At 37.2% G+C, this 23,683-nt stretch overlaps 1 long non-coding RNA gene across 1 annotated transcript in view; it reads right to left on the bottom strand.

The window, feature by feature from the left end:
* LOC124365254 overlaps positions 1–18,584 on the bottom strand; it is a 48,953-nt gene extending 30,369 nt beyond the window's left edge. The window contains exons 1-2 of the long non-coding RNA XR_006922721.1: positions 18,453–18,584; positions 17,717–17,888 (exon numbers count right to left, since the gene is read on the bottom strand). This is a non-coding gene — a long non-coding RNA (uncharacterized LOC124365254). The remainder of the gene's footprint in view (positions 1–17,716; positions 17,889–18,452) is intronic.
* Between the last annotated feature and the right edge of the window lie 5,099 nt (positions 18,585–23,683).

Genomic DNA, 23,683 nt, shown 5'->3' with positions numbered 1-23,683 from the left:
TATTTTATATAATATTTCGTATCAGTCAAAGCTCTTAAACTCGATGGATTTGAAATACATCCAACCATAGGAATCTGCAAGACTGCTTTCAAAATGTTCAACGTTAATCCTAAGAGTATACACATGTGGCTAAGACAGTTATACTTAATCCACTAATATACTTAACAACAGTTATAACATTCACTAACCAACATGTTTTCCCTGTGATGGTTTTCACTCTGTTAAATAAACGTTTAATCTACCACAATTTAAGTATAATCTACAATTACAAAATAAATTATTATTATTTCTACTTACATGAATCTGTATAAATCCTGAACAACACTAATATAATTTAACAAAACTACTTTTATTGACTTATTTTGTTTTTTTTCTCCAAACACTATTGATATAAAAGTACGGTACGGTACTAAGACGTTGGAGTACGGTTTAATTATTTAAATATTTGTTTATACAGTAGAGATGTATTGTTCATGTCAATTTGTTTCCATTGAATAGACCTTTAGAATGACATGTTACAACATTTGAAAATATAAAGTTATCCCCCATAACCTCCTTATGAAAGATATGACATTTTTTACATTACTTGATCATGTATTCTAGTATACAGACCACAATATACATTATAATGTTGTTTAACTTTCAGTGTTAAAAATGTAAAATGAAATATTTATCATATGACTATCTTATTTACTTAGTTCACTGGCTGTTCTCTTAGGCTTCACTGGCTGTTGTTCTCTTAGAGTTCACTGGCTGTTCTCTTAGGGTTCACTGGCTGTTCTCTTAGAGTTCACTGGCTGTTCTCTTAGAATTCACTGGCCGTTCTCTTAGGGTTCACTGGCCGACTGACAGTGCATACCGCAATAAAATTGTCATTCTTATCTGATTTTCCTAATGCCTATCAGTGCCTGACATTATGTTGGGTTCATCTCTTAGAGTTCACTGGCTGTTCTCTTAGAGTTCACTGGTTGTTCTCTTAGGGTTCACTGGCTGTTCTCTTAGAGTTCACTGGCTGTTCTCTTAGAATTCACTGGCTGTTCTCTTAGAGTTCACTGGTTGTTCTCACACGGAGTTTCTCTTGAATTAACGACGTTCTCAAAATATGCGAACAACAGGCAGATTGACAGAAATGAGATTTTCAACTTAATGAGTGATATACTTCGTTAACGCTCAGCTAGTACAACATATATTACCTTTAGTAGTAATTTATTTCCTGTTATATCTGATTACTTGGACATCTATGTGAAGTTTCCAGTGAGCTGGGCACAATTTTAGTTAAAATGTGTTGTTCATTTTGATGCAGTTGATCGTAACTTAATGAACAGTTTGAATTTGCACACAATTTGTTTTCTAAATGTATATATTTTATGAGATATTTCAATATCTCAGTTTACAATCTGTCGAATAAACAAAATTATTGTGTAATATCGCTCGAGAAATAATAACAATAGTGAACTCTGCCGTTACAGACATTACTGTGATCACGCTGTCTCCGCTGACACGATTTAATCCCATCCATCGAGGGCTCCCCCATCGCGTCGCGTCGCACGGAATATTTCCACATTAGTATTGAATATGCGGGCTAATGATTTGGCAAGGAAGTTCGCATTTACAAATGACTCCCTCCCCCTCCAACTGTTACCCCTCTCAAGTCTTCAATTGGGAGCAATTTTCATATTAAAAGCAACCCATTCCCCTCGGTTGCCAAACTTCTGCAAGATTGAACCCTCGCGCTCGCTCGCCCACGAGCTGCCGAACTGACTTTGGCGTTGCTCCCTATCCGAGCGTATCTCAGAGTATTCCTATACAACGTGAAATATAAGTTAAACACAATTAAGAGGGATTAATTGGTGTTTTAGTTAACGATGTAGAACTATTCGTAGTCCAGATAAAAATGGTTTCTACTGGATGTGCATTGGATGTATTTATGTATGTATGGATGTTTTTGAAACGTGAAGGATTTTTGTACACTTTCCATGATGAAATTCGACAATCCGAGTCTATGCGTTAGTTTACTGCACCACTTCTATTAAACGACTATGTGAAGCCCCTATCAGTGGATGCACTGGGAAAACATTAATTTCTATCTGTCTATCTGCGCATGATATCCGCGAACGACCTGAGCTACAGACTTGAAAATTGACATAAAGGTTTATTTATATTCGAGATCAACGATGGTCCATTTCACACATAGGATTTGGCTGAGAGATGCAAGTGAAAAAGTCGTAGAGTAAATAAATTTGGGAAAGTTTTTATCCACTGATTTAAAACTTTCATGTAGCTAGGCAAGAATGAGTGTTATGATGACGGTGAATGTCCATCCATGAGATTTGGCTGAGCGTCATTGAAATTTATCTCTCGGAAGACTGGCATAATGTTTCTTTGTCTGCCAAGGTAATGCAGGAATTGGTTTCCTGTACGATTGTCCTGTTTGTCGGACTACAGGATCTCAAGATTGAAATGAGCCACAGACGACTACAATGACGTTCTTAGTTATATTTTACTTTGTAAAGTCGGCTCTATATATGTTACACGTGGTTATCACGTTTTAACTATATGAGTGTTGAAACTCCGGTCACGTTCCTCTTGATGCAGATTCTGGATCTGATGCTGTTACAGACGGAATCTGGGACCATGTTCGTCTGAAGAGATAGAAAACTCGACGACGAATGTACAGGAGCTAAACGCATAAGTATATTAAATCAACCCTTCCCACCATGGCTCCAGTTTAACTATTTAACAATAACTGTCTAGCTGTGATGTATATAGTTAAATAGTAACCACATTTGGTCAGGGCCTTATAACAATTGTTCCATTGAAAAGTAAAGTAAATCTTATTATACCAGACAAAGTTAGGGCTAAGAAGCACTCTCTAACACTTAACCCTGGGACTAACGGCTTAAAGGTGACTTCCGAATCACTCCCAACAGCCGGGCAGGCGGCCTGTTTGCAAGGACAGGATCACCCATCTAAGGAACAGCTAAGCTCGACGTTACTTGTTCTAGTTATCTCGCGATAACTGTTGTACCCGATACACAGCGCCATTGGCAAAGGAGAAGTGATTTTGGTCTTATAAGTGTGAATATTACACATTTTATTAACGAAACAGCCAACCGAGACTTCAAGAACAAAGCTCTAAAGATGAATATGCCAGCTGCCGCAAAAGCGAACCAAACTGAGTAAACTGAATTTGTCATTTGCATGAAAATTGCCGCTAAAGAGAACATAGCGGGACAATGACATTCTTCCAGAAGAATCCTATTGTTTAAAATGCACCGAGCTGCTTAAAATGCTCAACCGACTGCATTTCGCGCGCTTCTTTCGTAGTAAATATTGCGCGCGGCTCATCTGTGACTTGGAGCGGTGAATCGGTCTTCTACCCCGGCTATCTAAGGGTACGATAACACCTGCTAGGGGACGTTCTGCATGGTCGCTGGCAACGGTCATCAGCTTGTCAGGAACGTATACAGAGGTGTCTGCAGCCCTTAAACTCAACTGAACTACAACAAATTTTTAATTAGTAGATACGTAATTTGTACAGATGATATCTATAAATAGTCATCAACTAAAAATATTGGGTAAAATTTAATTTGCCTCAAACTCGGTAGAATTAAGTTTTGCTTTAAGGATCTATTCCTTATGGATACTGCTCCATAAAGGGCTTAGCGTTAGCGTAGTATAGATTCAAGAGTTGGAATATTTTCATTTCTGTCTGCCTATCTGTTTGACTACCCCTGTACAGAAATTCCATTTCTATATCAGTAACATCGAGTTTCATCATGATGCATGTCACTCCACGGGATTTGGCTGAGCGTTAAAGATTCTATTTACATTGGCCTTATGAGTAATAATGATAACAAAGAGAAAATGTGAGAGAAATAAATTTGCAAACAAACTGAATACACTAATATGTGATGTTGTAAAAAACGTAGCTTAACTTTACACAAGGTAAATTAATTCTGTAGACTTCAAAAATTGCATATAATTTTATTTCTTGATACAAAGTATAGAATTCGCCGTTTGTGCATGTATGTGTGCATGATATATCTCGAACCAGTATCTCGATAGTAGTTTGAAATTTACACGGAACTTCAACAAGCCTGTTACACGACACATAGTCTGGCGTATCTTTGTATTAAAAATGATGATGACATATAGTAAAACTAAATCGTAAGTAAGGTCAAAACGATGTTATGAGCTTCTGTCTCTTTTATTCATGGATGTTGTTTAGAAAACGATCAGCTGTAGAAGAGACGTGACTCCTCCTCATGTTTTGATTCCAAATTATTATTCACATAATTCTTTCTCTAGCAATCAAAATTATTAAATTATTATTACTTATTTCTTTATTCCAGCTAATTTTATTATATCTGCTCTAAATGCTCTTATTTTTTGCCTACCGGTGTCACGTTTTCAAGGGAGTGTAGTAGGGATTTTCTTAGAACATTTGGTAATAGGCTTTTATATTGACTTGACTGAAAACGTAAATGTTTTCACCAATCCAAGAATAATTACAAGCATTCATCTTAGTAAATTAGACAAATTAAAAAGGGCTTATTGGCAATTAAAGTAGTTGAATTTCTCCATTAAATTATAAATTAGGAAAATGTACTGCTTTTAAAATAAAATATTAATTTATAAAATTGTATTTTTATAAATAATAAAACGCGTTACTCTATATAATCATCTTCAATATAAGTTTTACTAATTCACATCCTATCTTCCATAGCTTTCCAAAGGATAATATAATATTCGCGTAGAATATCCAAACACATTTGAACTGTTTTTCTGTTTCAAAAAGGATATTTTAATGGCATGTGACCAGAAATATTGTTAAAAATAACCATATATTATCTGGACCGAAAACCGACGATCTAATTAAACATAATTAATTTTCTATATTTAAATGCGAGTCTAGCCGAATCGGTTATTTATCCCACGCGATGTGGCGGCGCCGGGACGCTACGGACCAGTGGAAGCGGCGGCGTCGACATCATTGTCGCGCCACCTGTACATGAGGTGAAAATAGGCATAGGGCGGACGTCTTCAGAAAGATCTCTGGCTTCCACCTTATTGCAATAGACCTGAAGGTGTGGGAACTTAAAGGGGAGGAGCATTGGGGGTACTCACCTAGCCAGGGTTACCAACCATCAAAATGTCCACAAGCATCCCTCAGTTAGTTTTAGAAACTGGGCATAGCCCTTATTTCTGCAAACCTGCGCCAGATCCGCAAATAAGGATCTACAAGTTAACCCTCATTGGCAACCCTCTTAATGGTAACGTTTGGACCAGTGGTATGGGATATCAGGAATACTTGAGTAACCGATGTATCGATTCAAATGTTGAATTTAATTCCATTTCATCTTGCGCGCAATTCAATGTCTGAAATCTGACACTGTCATAACCTTTACTCCTGGAATATGGAGTCCATGTCCGTCTGAAGAGATACAAAAAAGTCAACGACGAAGATGTTCAAATCAAACTCTTTACATCGTTTCGACATCAGAGACATCTAGACTACAGTTCATCTTCCGTGCAGTGCTGTGTCTGAATTCCGACACTGTCACGGACTTTACTCCTGGAATATGGAGTCCTTCTGAAGAGATCCAAAAATGTCGACGATGAAGATGTTCAAATCGAACACTTCGCATCGTTTCGACATCAGAGACAACAAGAGTTCAGTTAGGTTGCCCAACATCCATCCATCCAGTGTAATCCAGACGAAGATGTGTTTTGATTATCTCATCAAGTCCACAATTATCGGAAGTTGAAATAGAGCTAAACTCACTATCCGCTATGAATCCACCCTTCCCACCAATATTAGCTCAATTATTACTTTCAAGGCTTGTTTATTTTATTTAGTTGTTCGAGCAACACATAGGCATAGCGATAACGTTAGGGATAATGAGTTAAAGCAGACTACAGTGTTAATACAGGTTTTAGTACTTCTACAATACAGAAGAGTGTTTTATTTACTATTAATAGACCAAACAATACACTTAAACCAATATCTAAGTCTATCGAAACTCATTCGTTTACATTGATTACACCAAGGATCTGGTTTAAGGTTCATTATTTTTTTCTAATCGACTAGGTGTACGGTTAAATACTTATGCTTTTTAATAATCAGTTAACCTTACAGAAAAAGTACAAAACTCTTTTATCTAAATAGTTTACAGGAAAAGTATGGGTTGTAATATAATTTGATCCTAAGTCTTCAAAACTGAGTAGGTAATTTAATATATAGACTTTTTCTGTAGAACACCTAGGTTTTTCAATGAGATCATCGTTTATTATCTCTATGTTTTAAATTCCAACGGCTTCCAATTTTAACTAGTTAACAAACAATAACAAGAGGGCATTACAGTTAGAATCAGTAATAAGAATAATTATTCATAATTTATGGTATGATAAGACATAAACCTGCGCTTCAATAAATGTAGGCTACTATTGTATGATTAAAAGATTTTTAAACTGTGCAATATTTTTAGAACAAAGGCAATATGTAATATCAATACAATTATTGAGAATACTAAATACAACGGATACATATCCAGAAGTCATACAAATACTATAGTAGGGATAAGTAAGGTTGAACATAACATTTTATTTATGCATGTATACGACAGTCTATTAGTAGACAAATCAGTCGTAGATGATTGGTCGGCGAATGCAGACCTGTTGTGGTCTACATTCTGTAGTTCGGTTTTAATAATTAGTGTTGTGTTTAGTTTTTTATTAAATGCATGTTTTAGAGTTAATAAAGTTGACACACAACATGGTGGTTGTGATTCCTGACTTACGCGTGTCACAACGCTCTTTTATGATTTGTTTATTTTAACCTAGTTTGTAATTATACGTTAGGTTAGTTATTAACCTGAAGAAGATATCAGATTGCAGATCTCGAAAAGTAGTGTTACTGATTTTTTGTATCACTGAACGATGGCAAATGTCTAGAAGAATCCTGTTTCCTTCACAATCCTTCCATCACCAAGAACAAACTTCAAATAAAGAATCTAAAAATTAATTATTTCCTTGGGGCATATTAAATCAATCGTGCTCAATTTAAGGTTTAACATATAAAGTTATAATATTAATAGGATCAAAACTATGCAGCTAAAAAAAATCTTTACTTTGGCATTCAAATTTAAAAAAAATAAATTTTGGAAGTACTCGTAGAAAGCACCAAAAACTCATCTCAGAATCTTTCCGTACAACCCTTCTGGAGAAATGATGGGTTTATCAATAAAATCAACAGCATGAAAGCGAGTTCCCCAAGTCAAACAAGAGCTTTAATTGCGTTAGCGGGGCTTACATTTATCTTGGAAATGAGACTGAAAACTCGGGCTCATAACACGGGATTATTCACATTCAATATGCACACTAATGATTTCAAGCTCGCAATTACGACTTGATTCATCTCCGCCCCGCTTTAACTCTTCAATTGCGAGTGATTTTCATATTAACCCAACCCTTTCCTCTGACTTCCGCCAGATTTAGCTGTCACTGTTCAGCCTCAAACTTGCAGCCCCCGACTACCCCCCTCCACCCACACATCGAGCTGGCACACGTGGCTTGTCCTGGCTGAATACTGCTATACCGTTAACCTCTTTTCAACTTTATTATTTCTTTACAACGCTAACAACATTTAAAAAATTACCAATTACCATAAAATTACCATTTATTAATTAAATTAGAAAATGTACCGAAGCTTATTATTTCACTATAGCAGAAGACTTTTTTAAACCCTTGCTAGTTGGTATAGTAAAAAACATAATTAACCGATTATGTATGAAGCCTCTGTACGTAGTATTCTCATGATTACGGATACGTTCCTTCTATCCTGACTTTCCTACTAGTGCTGTAAGCACATCCTTCGCATAGATTATTACGGAAATAAATATTACAATTTGTAGTGACTAATCTAACCTGGCTTTCTTTTGATGTGAGAATATTCTGTTATTTAAATTTTGAAAATATACACTACTTGATACACAGTCCCTTTATTAGTCATGAGCTGATTAATTTCAGCGAAGAATTAAATAGTTTCGTCTTTCACTTTCGCGTCGAAAAACATAAAGTTTGTTCATAAAACACAGCTAGACTACATAAAGTTTGGGAAAACCGTACTGAATACAATTTTGCGAGGGAAAGTTTTCCCACAACAGTTGGTATTGTATCATCTGATCACAAACAAGAGGAAGACACATCTGAGGTCCGTGGCGACCCGGTGGTGACCACAGATATAGGAGAGGATGGATGGGGCCCGGGGGGCCGGCCCGCCATACATTTCAATCCCGGTGCGCCTCCACCCGCGCGCGCTTCCCCGACAGAGTTATTAAAACTTGGTTAACCAGCGAGAAAATGCGCACTAATAAAATAACAGGAAGTCGTCTGATTGCGTTATAATACACTTACATAAAAATCGTCTAATTGAGGTGTAATAAACATGCAAAGAAGTCGTCTTTTTCCGTTGTTATAAAGTTAGACGGTGGTCGTCTGATTGCGTTGTAATAAACTTACATAAAAGTCGTCTAATTGAGTTATAATAAAAGTAAACGGAAGTTGTCTTTTGGCGTTATTATAAAATGACTCTGTGGCCGTCTGGTTGCGTTGTAATAAATTATCATAAAATTCATCTAATGCATTGTAATAAAAGTACATAGAAGTCGTCTTTTTGTGTTATTAAATTACTCGGAGGTCGTCCGATTGCATTGAATTAAACTAACATAAAAGTCATCTAATTGCGTTGTAAAAAAGAAAGTGGAAGTCGTCTTTTTGCGTTGTTATAAAATTGCTTGGAGGCCGTCTGATTGCGTTGTAATAAAAGTACATAGAAGTCGTATTTTTACGTTGTTATTAAATCACACGGAAGGCGTGTGATTGCGTTATAATAAACTTACATAAAACCGTTTAGTTGAGTTGTAATAAACGTGCACATAAGTCGTCTGATTTAATTGCAATAGAAGTGAACAACATTGGTCTAGTCTATTTTCAGTGACGACAATGTAACAAAATTAAAATTGGAATCAACGCAAATGAGTAATTTGTTTTTAGTTTTAATCTGATTACAATCCACAAATTTACTACTAAACTTTCTAGGTGAATCAGAGTAGAAGGTGGGAGCGAAGAGACCTTATTACTAAACAGGGTGTCCATGAATTACTCTATGAAGTTTTACTAATGATTTGTTGGGTAAAAATACGTAGATAATGTCATACAGTATAGTCTTATCTCGCTAACAAGGGATGGTACTCGGTCAAACCTTTATCACTCCGTTTGTATCCCTCATAGTGAAAAATACTTTTTATTAAAATCTTCATCTTAAATATAACCCATTTTATTCTGTCATTATAGGTTAAAGAAAGAATAACACAACGTTTCGAGGATTAGAATCTATCCTCTTCGTCAGGTTGGGGGGGGGGTTAATACATAAAGAAATAAAGAACTCAACGCCTGGACTGGACTCCAAGCAGCTTCGGGTATGTTTGAACCCTTTCCTTTCCCTTCTTTACTTCATTGTGTTCTTTATTTTTATGTGTATTCCTTCACCTGACGAAGAGGATAGATTCCAACCCTCGAAACTTTGTTTTATACCTTTTGTAACCTATAACGATGGTAAATGTCCGAAATCCTGTTACCCTTTCAAACGTTCCATTGCCAATAACAAACGTTAAACAAAGCACCATCTTATACTATTTATATGAATGTTAAAGTCTTAGTTGTTTGTAATTCTTATGGCCACCATTATGAAACCTTGCATGACATTTGTTTAACACATTAAAAGATTAGTGGTATTGTGACTATCGATTAGGGTAATTTTGAATTTTTATTCTCTTTAAAAAAATTCAAAAATATAAACTCTTTTAGTTAAAGAAAGGCGGTAAAATAGGCATGATATGATATCATGTACATGTATTTCTTACTTCTATGTTTAAACTTTGTTATTGACGATGAATGATTTGGAAGGATAGCAGGTTTATGGATATTTGGCATCGTTATATGTTACCAAAATTTATAAAATGTCAATACTTTTTTTTATTATATATTTGTGCTTTTTGTTTCTGGCCATGAGGTCTTAATAATAACTCCTAAGGTCTTGCTGTGAGTAATTGCAATGAAGAAAAATTTTAGCCAATGATTTCCAGGTCTGGAGAAGAGATGGTAGCGTATTGATATACAGTTTCCATCTCTTCATAGAAAAAAAGGTAACTTAAATGTACCAATGGTGTTCCACGTTGTGTAAAGAGTTACTGTAGCACAGGTAACCTATTCCAGTCCATCTTTTCCTTAAAAGCTTCAATTACAGGGTCACGCCAAAACTATTACTTATAAAATAATATGTGATCTTGTAAATCAGTATATTTAACAAATTTGATTTAATGGCTGTATAGAAATAAATATATGCACGCTCATAATCTGCGTAATAAGATAATTCATATACGTAATGTAAAAATGTATGTCACTACAATGTAACCTAAAGTAACAAACGGATTAGACATTTCAAATAAACCACTATACAGGTATGATTTTGAGAAGTTCATCTAGAACGAAACAACAACAAAAAAGGCCCTCTAAAGTACCTGTTTTGCCACCATCTTTTGTTTCCGCCGTGACAATCGCCATTGGTCTCTGGTCAGTTCCCTGCGGTTGGTCATTCAGTGCAACCTATTGTATCTGTATTGTTTAATTTATAGGTATAATTTGTTTTTGTTTTTAGTGCATTTTACAGAGATACTTTGCGTATCAAATCTCTTTCGTATGATTTTTTTTTATTTTAACATGATTTTATGTATGTGTAAGATTAGTAATTCACATGAAGAAGAGATCTTGTATTCTTCATGTCCCTAAATTTGATCAATTTAGTTATAAACCAACGTATTTGATTGTATTTCATACTTATTTTACGATACTGAGAAGACTGCGTTGAAAGGATGTATTCTCAAAGATTAACGTTTGTACCTGAGATTGTTCGTGACATAGGTACTGGACGCACCCATTAGGACTACTAGTGTCAACGTTAGTGTTACTCCACAATTAGCAACATTTATTATTTGATTAGTAACAGTAGTTGTGTGTTAACTTCAACCAAGATTACAACTAGTGATCCAACCATCTTAAGAAAGTTCGTGGGCACAGTCAATCCAAAAGCAAATCCAGCCAGCTCAACTCAACTCAATTCATTTATTGACTAGAAAACATAAAATACGTGGACAATCGTCAAATATAAAAGTATATACAGTACAGTATATAAAAGTAATAAATCAATACAGAGTTACCCATTTAACCTAAAATAAGGTAAACTAATTATGGAGGTCTACAAGTTTTCTCTTGTAGGTATTCTCAAACACTGTAGTATTCTTTTAATACGAGGAACTTTTTAAGTTTATGCAGTTATTCCCTGTCATCAGCAACACTTTTCAAAGAAAGAGGCAAAGAGTTACAAAAACAAATACAGGCATAAAAGCACTGATTTCCAAATAATTTTGTTTTGTGGCGAGGTAAGATAAGGTAATTTATAATCCTTAAATGTTAATTATAATTAACATTGTTGGCGACAGTGAAATTTTGTGGATACTTTTTGTAAAAGGAAAGACATTGAAAAATATAAATAGATGGTAAAGTCAGAATATTATTTTAGAGAAAGACATTTTTACAGGACTGCGCACGACTTATTTACAAATTAGTCTTATTTTCAGACAGCAGTACTTGTGAGGCATTAGGTCCCAATTTCCTGGAAGATGGTTGTGTAAGGAAGTAATTTTCAATAGGACACGGTATGTCCTTATCCACAAAAGTAAAAATATTTATAAATTCTCAGTTTAAAGACTTATCATATGATGTCCCGTCATTCCTACACAGCGTTCTCTAGGTAACACACCTCCTATTCCAAAAAGTAGAGAAGTTTGGAGTATTGTCTACTGAACCACACTGAGAACGATGATTCCCAATCTGTCAGCATAGACTCTGTTACGTCACCACCCTCAGATTGTTATGAAAGAGGACTCACGACCGAAGAGTGGTAATGGACGTCCCAGGTGTCTCCGGCGACCTTGACGATGCGCGATACGCAGAGCTCAGATCTACGATAAGGCGGGTGCAGGTGTGGCTCAGAGTATAAATTTGAATGTATATTCCCTGGCGAACCGTCGGAGTCGTAAATCTGGCTACAGAAGTGGGAATTTTAACGAGAAGTTGGCAGAAGGCGTTTAACTTGACGAACGCCCTCGCCACGCTGTGGAATGCCCACTTCTAATAAAGACTTCGGAAATGTTCACCTTATTCGCATGTTCATTCAAATCGAGGAGTCGGTGCTGGGATGGCGGAATGTGCTGGTCTCGCCTCCACAGCTACTGGGGAGATTACGACCGGCCAGAGATGCAGCAGTGATCGAGGTTTAGTTGACATATGCAGCATGGTATGGTTAACTTCAGGTTTCAAGCATTCTTCCTCTATTGTTCCATACTAACCAGATCAGTATGTCTATTATGTTCTTTTATGTTTGGCAAATCCTCACATTTAGATAGATAACCAAAGATACTTGTACTGTACCTGGCTGTGTCTGGTCCAACCTCTCATTCTAGTAGAAGACCGGAGCGTACCGATGTACTGTATCCAGCGATTCACCCTCCTGTAATGGTTGGCGGAAGAGCACACTTGTACTGTATCCAGTGTGTCTAGCTCAACCTCGCATCCTGCTAGACGACTAGAGCACACAGTTGAACTGTATCCGGCTGTGTTTGACCCACCTTCCTGTAATGGTAGACGAAAGAGCACACACTAGTACTGTATCCTAACGTCCTGCTAGCGTGTCTAGCCTGGCTAGCTCACCTCGCATCCTGCTAGACGACTAGAGCACACAGTTGAACTGTATCCGGCTTGAGCACACAGTTCTGTACTGTATCCACCTTCTTGTAACCTCGCATCCTGCTAGACGAAAGAGCACACTAGTACTGTGTCCAGCGTGTCTAGCTCAACCTCGCATCCTGCTAGACGACTAGAGCACACAGTTGAACTGTATCCGCTGTGTTTGATCCACCTCTGTTTAATGGTAGCCGAAAGAGCACACTAGTACTGTATCCAGCGTGTCTAGCTCAACCTCGCATCCTGCTAGACGACTAGAGAAACACAGTTGAATCAGCCTGTATAGCTCAACCTGTATCCGGCTGTGTTTGATCCACCTGTCTTCTCAATGCATCCTGTAGACGAAAGAGCACACTAGTACTGTATCCAGCGTGTCTAGCTCAACCTCGCATCCTGCTAGACGACTAGAGCACACACAGTTGAACTGTATCCGGCTGTGTGTTTTGATCCTAACCTTTCTTTGTAATGGTAACCGAAAGAGCACACTAGTACTGTATCCAGCGTGTCTAGCTCAACCTCGCATCCTGATAGACGACTAGAAAGCACACAGTTGAACTGTATCCGGCTGTGTTTGATCCACCTTCTTGTAATGATAGACGAAAGAGCACAGTTGCACTAGTACTGTATCCAGTCGTAGCCGACTTGAGCAGCACAACTGTATCGCGTCCGTGTCTGCAACCACGCATCCTGCTAGAAGACTAGAGCACACAGTTGAACTGTATCCGGCTGTGTTTGATCCACACTTCTTGTAATGGTAGACGAAAGAGCACACTAGTACTGTATCCGGCGTGTCTGGTCTCAACCATCGCATCCTGCTAGACGACTAGAGCACACAGTTGAACTGTATCCGCCTAGTGCCATCCTTGATCCACCTTCTGTATCCATGTCTAGCTAACCTAGAACGAAGAGCACACTAGTGCTGTATCCAGCGTGTCTAGCTCAACTCGCATCCTGCTAGACGACTAGAGCACACAGTTGAACTGTATCCGGCTGTGTTTGATCCACCTTCTTGTAATGGTAGACGAAAGAGCACAGCAGACTACAACTAAAGTACTAGAGCACACAGTTGTACTGTATCCAGCGTGTCTTGCTCAACCTCGCATCCTGAATAGACGACTAGAGCACACAGTTGAACTGTATCCGGCTGTGTTTGATCCACCTTAGAGCTTGTAATGGTAGACGAAAGAGCACACTAGTACTGTATCCAGCGTGTCTAGCTCAACCTCGCATCCTGCTAGACGACTAGAGCACACAGTTGAACTGTATCCGGCTGTGTTTGTTGATCCACCTCTGTGTCCAGTGAGCTCATGGTAGACGAAAGAGCACACAGTTGCACTGTATCCGGCTGTGTCTGGTACAACCTAACGTCCTGCTAGCCGACTAGAGCACACAGTTGAACTGTGGCTATCCAGTGTGTTGATCCACCTCGCATCCTGCTAATGGTAGCTAGGCACAGAAAGAGCACAGTTGCACTAACGTATCCTGCTAGCTGAGCACACTGTTGTACTGGTACCAACCTAACGTCCTAGATCTGCTAGACGACTAGAGCACACAGTTGAACTGTATCCGGCTGTGTTTGATCCACCTTCCTGTAATGGTAGACGAAAGAGCACAGTTGCACTGTATCCGGCTGTGTCTGGTACAACCTAACGTCCTGCTAGCCGACTAGAGCACACAGTTGTACTGTACTGTTACCTCAACCTGATATGTCTGGCCACAGTTGTTACCTCAGCGTGTCCTGCTAGAAGACAAGAACACACACAGTTGCACTGTATCCGGCTGAGTCTGGCCCAACCTCACATCCTACTTGACGACTAGAGCACACAGTTGTACTGTATCCGGCTGTGGTCTGGCCCATTCCTTACATCCTGCTAGTAAGACTAGAACACACAGTAGCACTGTATCCAGCTGTGTCTGGTCAACCTCGCATCCTCGGACGACTAGAGCACACTGTTGAACTGTGTCACGTTGTCTAGCATACACCGTTGTAATAGAGCCACACAGTTGTACTGTATCCAGCGTGTCTAGCCCAACCTCACAAAACCTGCTAGAAAGACTAGAGCACACAGTTGAAACTGTATCCGGCTGTGTTTAGATCAACCTTCTTGTAATGGTAGACGACTAGAGCACACTAGTACTGTATCCAGCGTGTCTAGCTCAACCTCGCATCCTGCTAGACGACTAGAGCACACAGTTGAACTGTGTCCAGGCTGTGTTTTGATCCACCTTCTTGTAATGGTAGACGAAAGAGCACACTAGTACTGTATCCAGCGTGTCTAGCTCAACCTCGCATCCTGCTAGACGACTAGAGCACACAGTTGACTGTATCCGGCTGTGTTTGATCCACCTTCTTGTAATGGTAGACGAAAGAGCACACTAGTTGTACTGTATCCAGCGTGTCTAGCTCAAACCTCGCATCCTGCTAGACGACTAGAGCACACAGTTGAACTGTATCCGGCTGTGTTTGATCCACCTTCTTGTAATGGTAGACGAAAGAGCACACTAGTACTGTATCCAGCGTGTCTAGCTCAACCTCGCATCCTGCTAGACGACTAGAGCACACAAGTTGAACTGTATTGGCCCGTGTTTGATCCACCTTCCTGTAATGGTAGACGAAAGAGCACAGTTGGGCACTGTATCCCCGGCTGTGTCTGGTACAACCTAACGTCCTGCTAGCGACTAGAGCACACAGTTGTACTGTATCCCTCTGATGGTCTGGCCCCAACCTCGCATCCTGCTAGAAGACTAGAACACACAGTTGCACTGTATCCGGCGTGTCTGGCCCAACCTCACATCCTACTTGACGACTAGAGCACACAGTTGTACTGTATCCGGCTGTGGTCTGGCCCAACCTTACATCCTGCTAGAAGACTAGAACACACAGTAGTCACTGTATCCAAGCTGTGTCTAGCTCAACCTCGCATCTGCTAGACGATCGAGCACACCGTTGTATTTGTATCCGCTGTCTGGCCCAAACCTCCACATACCTGATAGAAGACTAAAACACACAGTTGCACTGTATCCAGCTGTGTCTGGTCTCAACCTCACATCCTGCTAGACGACTAGAGCACACCGTTGAACTGTTGTCCGGCTATGTCTGGCCCAACCTCACAACCTGATAGAAGACTAGAACACACAGTTGCACTGTATCCAGCGTGTCTAGCTCAACCTCGCATCCTGCTAGACGACTAGAGCACACAGTTGTACTGTATCCGGCTGTGTCTGGCCCAACCTTACATCCTGGTAGACGATTAGAGGTCGTAGTTACACTGTATCCGGCTGTGTTTGACCCACCTTCCTGTAATGGTAGATGGAAGAGCAGAGTTGTTACTTCCACAGTCATTTATTGGGCTGTGTAGGACTGGAAAAATAATGTCGGAGCACAAAATTAAATGAAACCATACGCTACATTCATCAGGAATCTCATAGGGAGAATATAGCAGCGAATCCCCACAGTCGGTCTGATCGAATCTGTCATTTCAGTTTTAAATCCGAACAAGCTCTCGGCTGTGCGAGCGGGGAGGGGGGAGAGGGGAATGCGTTTGGGATTTTTCCCAAATTAAAAACAAACTGTCCATTGTACCCAGGGAGCAATTCCAACCAGTTATTCAATAAAACGAAATCGGCGGAAATATTAAAGCTTTCCAATCACTAATGCAAAACACGACGATGAGTCGGTAAAAAAGCACATCCATACAGACGTACATCCCCGCCCTGCCGCCCCCCCCTCCCCTACAATCAACTTTCCAATCCAACGTGCGCTCACAATATCCCTATTTAATGGGACCGTTTTGCCAGGCCCATGTCATTGTCGGAGTAATATGTCGGATATGTCGATCTGCTCACCCTTCCCTCCCACTGTTTTGATTCATCGCCGACCTCATATTCATTCGTTCGTCTCGTCAACCGACTACATGTGCCATCAAGGACTAGCTGAATCATTCAATATTGTAGTACATGTATCTGAAGTATTCATACATGACCTATAACTTATTGTAGAACAAACATACAAAATATTTCCAAACATATTCAAATAAACCTGGGGATTACATTATTGACAGTGTACATTTGAATGTACAGAAACACTAGATGAAATTGTTCAGGATGAAAAGGAATCTCTTTTATTTTACAATAACTTCTAAATTAATGTTTGGATATTTATTGATTTTTTGTCTTAGGACTTATCAAAGAGATGCAAAATTTTATAATTCAATTAATGTGGTTGGCCTAATTCTTGATTCCACACCAAACATCCTGAAACTTTTCAAAATGCTCAAACCCCAATCACAATATTTATTTTGGGAAATGAATATGAAAGTGTTAAGTAGCCTATTATAATAAACTGTTATTGTGTTTGTATATTTATTGCTCTTTCGACACTCAAACTCTCAACGTAACTCCCAAATTGTTTACTATACGTGAAGCAAGGTAACCCTTATAAAAGCAAACAAATTCACCGCAGCTTTGGACATATTTCTTCTTGATATAAGAAGAGCGTCATTGCTTTCAATTAAAATCCATGCATTTCAGATACGTAATAGTAAGTGAAAGGCGTCTACACCTCCGTAATTACCTCCTGATCACTGAGTGTTTAAGTGCTGAATGGGTAGCCCTAAAAATCAACAGTGGAACTGTTATTTAAGTTAAAAAGTGTTTATTAAATACCTATGTCAAACTCCATTGCATTTATTTCGATAACAGCCTATATAACATTTCAGAACTACCAACAACTGCAGCAGGACTTAGGGTTTCAACAGCACCTAGAATTTCAGCAGTAACAAGAATTTCAGGTGCAGCTATATAATTTGAGAAAATAAGTGTTTCTTATTACACATTTACTACAAATACCTACCTTATTGTATATTTTCAGTCTTCCCTCCAACTGCAGTAAACACATAAGGACATGGATTTTGAAACCGCAGACCAAGTAGATACCATCATAAGGTTACAAGAGCAGTTTAAATATGTCATGGTCTTCGACTTTGTAAAGTGGAAAATGTCAGGAACTATATGTTCCGAGTAAACTAAAAAATAAAATTAAAAACACAGAATAAAAAACACTATTTTCAGTTTCTTCCCGATCTAAAGTTAGATTTTTTAAACTAACATTAATAAGTAATTTTGTTGAAGATATTACAATATTTTCTCTTCAGATGTACTTTTATTTGTATACGTAAAATATTGCTACTCATATCACGTATAAATGCTCTAATGGTTACAAATATCGGATAAAAATTGTCTTACGATATACACGTATATAGTACGTGGTACTTATTACTTATAAAAATAAGTATAACTCTCAAATAAGTTTTTCCTCTTCTACTTTAGTTCCGTTCTTAATCCTTTCTACGCCATTTCTTTGATAATTTTAACAATAAATCGTATTATTAAAATAAAAGCCTTCGCTATATTTGGGTACTATTTGGGTTTCGTTGGAAATCGTAAAAAACTTAAATTCAATGTCGATATCGTAATAATTTCATTTTGAAAAAAATATACTTGTATTATATAACAGTACCTAACATAGTATAAATTAAATTTGATCCATTAAGTTTTAATACGAATTTAAAAATTATTTTCAAACTTACCAACTTTCAGTATTTCAATTGCAATTCATAACTGTCTTAAAATATTATTACGATTTTCAACTAATGAATTAGATTCCATCTGAACTTGTTTCGAGTCAAACGGAGGGTTTGAGTGAAATACCACCAATCTACTCAAGGTTAGAAGAACAACCAGTATTCGATAACGTGCGACAATATTTTCAATAACGGATTTCGCATTGCATTACTTTAATTTCCACAAAAGCATCTCCTGATCAAAAGCGGGCTTTTGTGTTGCTATTGAATCCATCGTGATTGTCACGTCAGAATGGCGGCTAACAATCCATCAAATCTGCACGTTATCAATGGGTCGATAACACAGTAACCCCCCCCTGTCCCCCGCCACTATAGATGTGTATGGCTCCATCTGGATAATCTGATTACGCCACAAATAACACACGCTGTATGTGACAATGGCTATACAGAACCATTAATTGCATCAAACAATGTTACCATTTAATTTACTTAGCGTCCCGCGCGTATTTATGTAACGTTCATTATTTTATTGTCGCAATTCATTATCACTGCTGCGGATGTTTATACGTTTGTTTGCTCGCTTTTCTGTCAGTTTTGGTTTGTTTTCGAACGAGGCAAACACATGGGTCCACCACTAGTTTGACTGTTTTGTTTTCGGTTTTTGATATGTGCGCGAAAGTGTTTGCGGAAAGCGGTTTGTTTGTGTTATTTTGTTTTTGTTTGGCGACGAGCGATTAAATATTTTGCGCGTCAAGTAAATTCTTTTCACCAGAATCACAATTTGCGGTTACAATGTAACTTTGTTAAACAAATTCAGCAGGGATGATTGTAATAAATTATTTTCCTCCCTTCCACTATTTGATATATCTTTTAATTCGAAATAGCTTTTCCTCCTTGTAAATAATTCCAACTCAGTCAGAAGAGTAAAGCAGATTTTTCGACAGCTAAAATACTACTAATGTATTTCTTCAGAGATTTATATGTAATCGATACATCGAAATCAGTTTGAAATCAAACAAAACATATTACAAAATGTTTAAAAAGTGTTATGTTCATTCCACAATACTTTGGACTGTTATCTATTTAGATAAATAACTTAGTTGTGAATTTTTTAATTTAACGTTCGCCATATTGAAAAAAAATGGCGACCAAACTGGGAAATGAATGTGGCCGAGATATTTACAAGATCAAAGATTTTTCACAGTCTCAATTTGGGAAGGAGGGGGTTGGTTTTGGATTCTAAAGGTCAATTTTGGTGAAGTTATGAAAAAAATCCTCAAGTTCAACCATGAGAACAAGTACAATAGGCCGAGTTTCTATAGAAATCCTATAAAAAACAGAAGTAATGGTATTAAACGAAAAAAATTGTCGATGATGCAACTGAAATACGGGAAATAATATAGCACGAAAAGCATGAACAAATTCTAAGAAAGTAATAAATGAAAGGACTTGAATTTCACCAAATTATATTGCGTAAAAGCTTGTGTAAATAGTACAAATGTTAGGGATTATTTAGGTTTTTATTTTTGAACTGAGTTGAATTTTAAAAACTAGGTTTAGTAGCTAATTGCCTATATTAAAAAACTATTTACAACTTTTAAAATTAGGTCCTTTCATTTCAGTAATGTTAATTACTTTCTGTGTATAGTGTATACTTTAGGTATAGTAGCCAGAATATTCTTGAATGGTAGATACTTTGGGAAAAGAAAACGGCGCACCCTACTTATTAGAAATCATTCGGCTTGATATTGTTTTGACAGTATATTTTTAATAAAAAAAACCCTTCACAAGATGCAGGGAGTACAGATAAATCAATACTACTCAACTAAATAGCACTGGACACAATATGTAAAAATTCACACCACGAATGTTGAGTTCAGCTCCATTTCACATTCCACTTAGTGCAAGTCTGAAATCTGACGCTGTCACAGACTTGACTCCTGGAATCTGGAGTCAACGTCATTATGAAGAGATCCATAAAAGTCGACGATGAGGAAGCTCAAAACGAACTCTTTACATCGTTTCGACATTAGAGACACCTAAACTACAAGATCTTGACTCATTTGTGCATCTCATGTCAAAAGGGAACAGCTCACAGAGATTTTCTATCTCCAATAGTTAAAATCTTCGCTAATGCTCAGTTCGTTGCTAAAACTTATTGATAATAAATGTATAATTATGTGTGGTAGTGAATTTGTAATTTATCGTGTAAAAAGTAAGTCTGAAGTATAAATAATAAATCGTTACATTCAGGAAAAGGATCGAGCAACACTGATATACTTACTATTTTAAAATTATGATTGTAATTGTTATTGTCCTGTTATTAACAGTTTTCATGGATATACGATTTGACTAAAATGTGTTTTATGTGTGTACAGTACATGAGGATTAGTCTACTTTCAGATTTAGTAATACATTTTATTGTTAACAGCCATCTCAATATTGACTACTAACGATTTGAGAGGATAACATGGATTTGGCCATTTGCTACAGTTATGTGTAAATAAACGTTTCGAAAATGTATTTGCCCTCTTCTTCAAGGCTCAAAAACCTAAAAACAAGGTCATATTAATGATTTTGGTTATTTCGTAATTCATCATGTTTTTGTTGATTTTTTATTTTATGTTGAAGTTTGGATTTTTTTACCCTTAAGTATAGGTGTAAGATACAGTTCTCAGAGCGTAATGTTTCTAGTTTTGGCTGACTTATAAAGGTATAAAAATCACGATTTCGTAATTAATTTTGTGAACTAGGAATGTATAAGTAAAGAAAAATAACAGTAACATTGATATATGCAAAATATTTATTTATTACTGAAAGAATGTTAGGAACAATCAATTATAAACCTTACCTACTAATTAAAATTGTAATGTTTTGATATCGTATCTAGCAAGAAGTGTTATTCTGTAGGTATCGGTCGTGATGTAATATTATGTTACACTGCGGGTTGTAGAAGTTGTAACACAATAACAGCCAAGTTGCGACTGTTGTAACAGCCAACAGTAATTGTAACAAGGGAGGACCGGGCGACAATAACTGGGCGAGGACAAAAGATTTTGAGTTGCTCGACAACTGTCCCAAACTCTCTAATGGATCTTGTCCCTAGATTTATGGCCCAGCCCTTGTTATCCGGCCTTGTTTTGTTTTGCTTAATAATTGGGGGCGCCAGTTAATTACACACGTTAATGTAAGTCCATTAATTTTTATCAACATCTTTCTTCTTAATGTGTTCTCAATCATGATTTATACTTATACAAGTGGACGTTTACCTTTGCCATTGCCTGTTCAATACTCAACCAGTCTGTAGTCTTCACTAAGTAATTGTTTGAGATAACATATAATATGTGCAGTACTGTACATTTAGATTTAATTTTAAAATAAATTAAAACAACTTTAAGTGTATAAAAAAGCCAATTTAACAAACGAAAAAAATATTTTAACATTACATTTTAATAATGAGACATATGAACGCAATTTCGTGAATATATTCCATCATGGAGATGCAAAGTTTATTCTCTCTTTAAAAACAGTATATTTTTTAAGAATAATTTGATTTTTTCAAACTAGTAAAGTTTTTTAGTGAATAAATCTAAAGTTAGATAAAACGATGGATCTAAACGCCAACCTACCAAAATAAGTATATAGCCTACTCAGGAATATTTTAACACTACATTATAAAAAGGAGATATAAGGACGCAATGTAATAAGTTCGTTCCGTTACATATATGCAAATTTGTTTTTCTCTTCAAAAACAATATATTTTTAAAATAAGATTTGGTTTTTTTCAAATTAGTACAGTTTTTAGCCGATAAATCAAAGTTAGATAAAACATTATACATTACAAACAAATTTGGCCTCTTTGTATATGCATATTTTCTATTCTATTAGTAACGTAGCAATAGTTTCTTTGAAAAATTAAGTAATTTCATTACTAGAAAACTTAGAAATTTATATACAGATGTTTTTAATTGCTCTACAGTTCTTCAGGTAATGAAAATACAGCCAGAGGATAATTTAAAGTGAGCAGACTGAGCTAATAATTAGCTAGAAATATGTTCTTCAAGAAACTACCACCTCTTGATGTTGCCAGCATCATCGTAATCCTGCTTTGTGAAATTATCCAGAATCCTGGATAATGCTTTATTGCTCATATATAACATTCCTGTACGTGATTACCTCACCGTATGAATACACGCTCTTAGATAACACATAAGTTGAGTGTACGCATGTATGGGACATCCCAGATATTGAGTTCCTTCAGCATCTCTGTGTTCTAGGCCTCCGCTTACTCCACTATTAGAAATTATAATATACGACCTGTTCCGTTAATACCTTCACCATAGTATTTCTCATCCTATGGGAAATTCTAAATGTTGAGTTCGTTCAGCCTCTAGAACTCTAGGCTTCCGCTTCCTTCATTTCGCTGAAATAAGTTTATAGGTTATAGGTAATAAGGTTAAGTCCAGTTGGAAAACCTTTGAAAGCTCAAATTATTGAATTTATAATCTACAGGTAGGAATTTGGCACTCATAAGAGTAACATTGTAGTAGTTTTCAAGAAATTCAAGCAGATGCCCGTCAAGAATTTTACTAGGACATAAATGATGGAAGATATATCGTAACTGCTGTATCCTCAATGGAATCCCTTTTATATTTATGAGCGTTGTTTTCAGGCTTTGCTTTGCCAGCGTAATAATTGGGTGCCAGTTAATTAATAGTCCGGATATGTAAAGCACCATTAAATGTCACTCTCGCGTAGTACTGTGGGGGGGGGGGAGTGCGGAGCGTAGTCGGGCGGTGAGGGTTGTTATTTTATATCAAGCATTAGGGTTATTAATTACACTTTCCATTTGTCTGTGTGGCATTAGTGGATGACAAATGAAATGACTTGTGGGACTGATCCATTTAACCCAAGCTCCGTGTATCATTGGTTCTACATAGTGTATGGTTCGGTCTCCACTGGTACCGTATTCATAAAGTTTCATTTTGTCCTGACTTCACAAGAAGTTCGAGAGCGGTTTGATAATCAAGTACAACAAATATCACTGCGATATGGTGATTACTGTTCATTTAGTACCACTTTGTAGAGGAATTATTCCAATTTTGGGTTAAAATTTCATCGTTCTACGACATCAGTAAACGGGAAAAAAACTTGTAGGTCTTCTAGGGGTTGAAGTCGTTTTTAAACTCCCATGAATGGTCGATCAGAAAAATTCTTATTTTGTCCGTTGTGACCAT

Source organism: Homalodisca vitripennis, chromosome 6 (genome assembly GCF_021130785.1).
Source record: "Homalodisca vitripennis isolate AUS2020 chromosome 6, UT_GWSS_2.1, whole genome shotgun sequence".
NCBI lineage: Eukaryota > Metazoa > Arthropoda > Insecta > Hemiptera > Cicadellidae > Homalodisca > Homalodisca vitripennis.
This window is presented reverse-complemented; position numbering and strand designations above follow the sequence as displayed.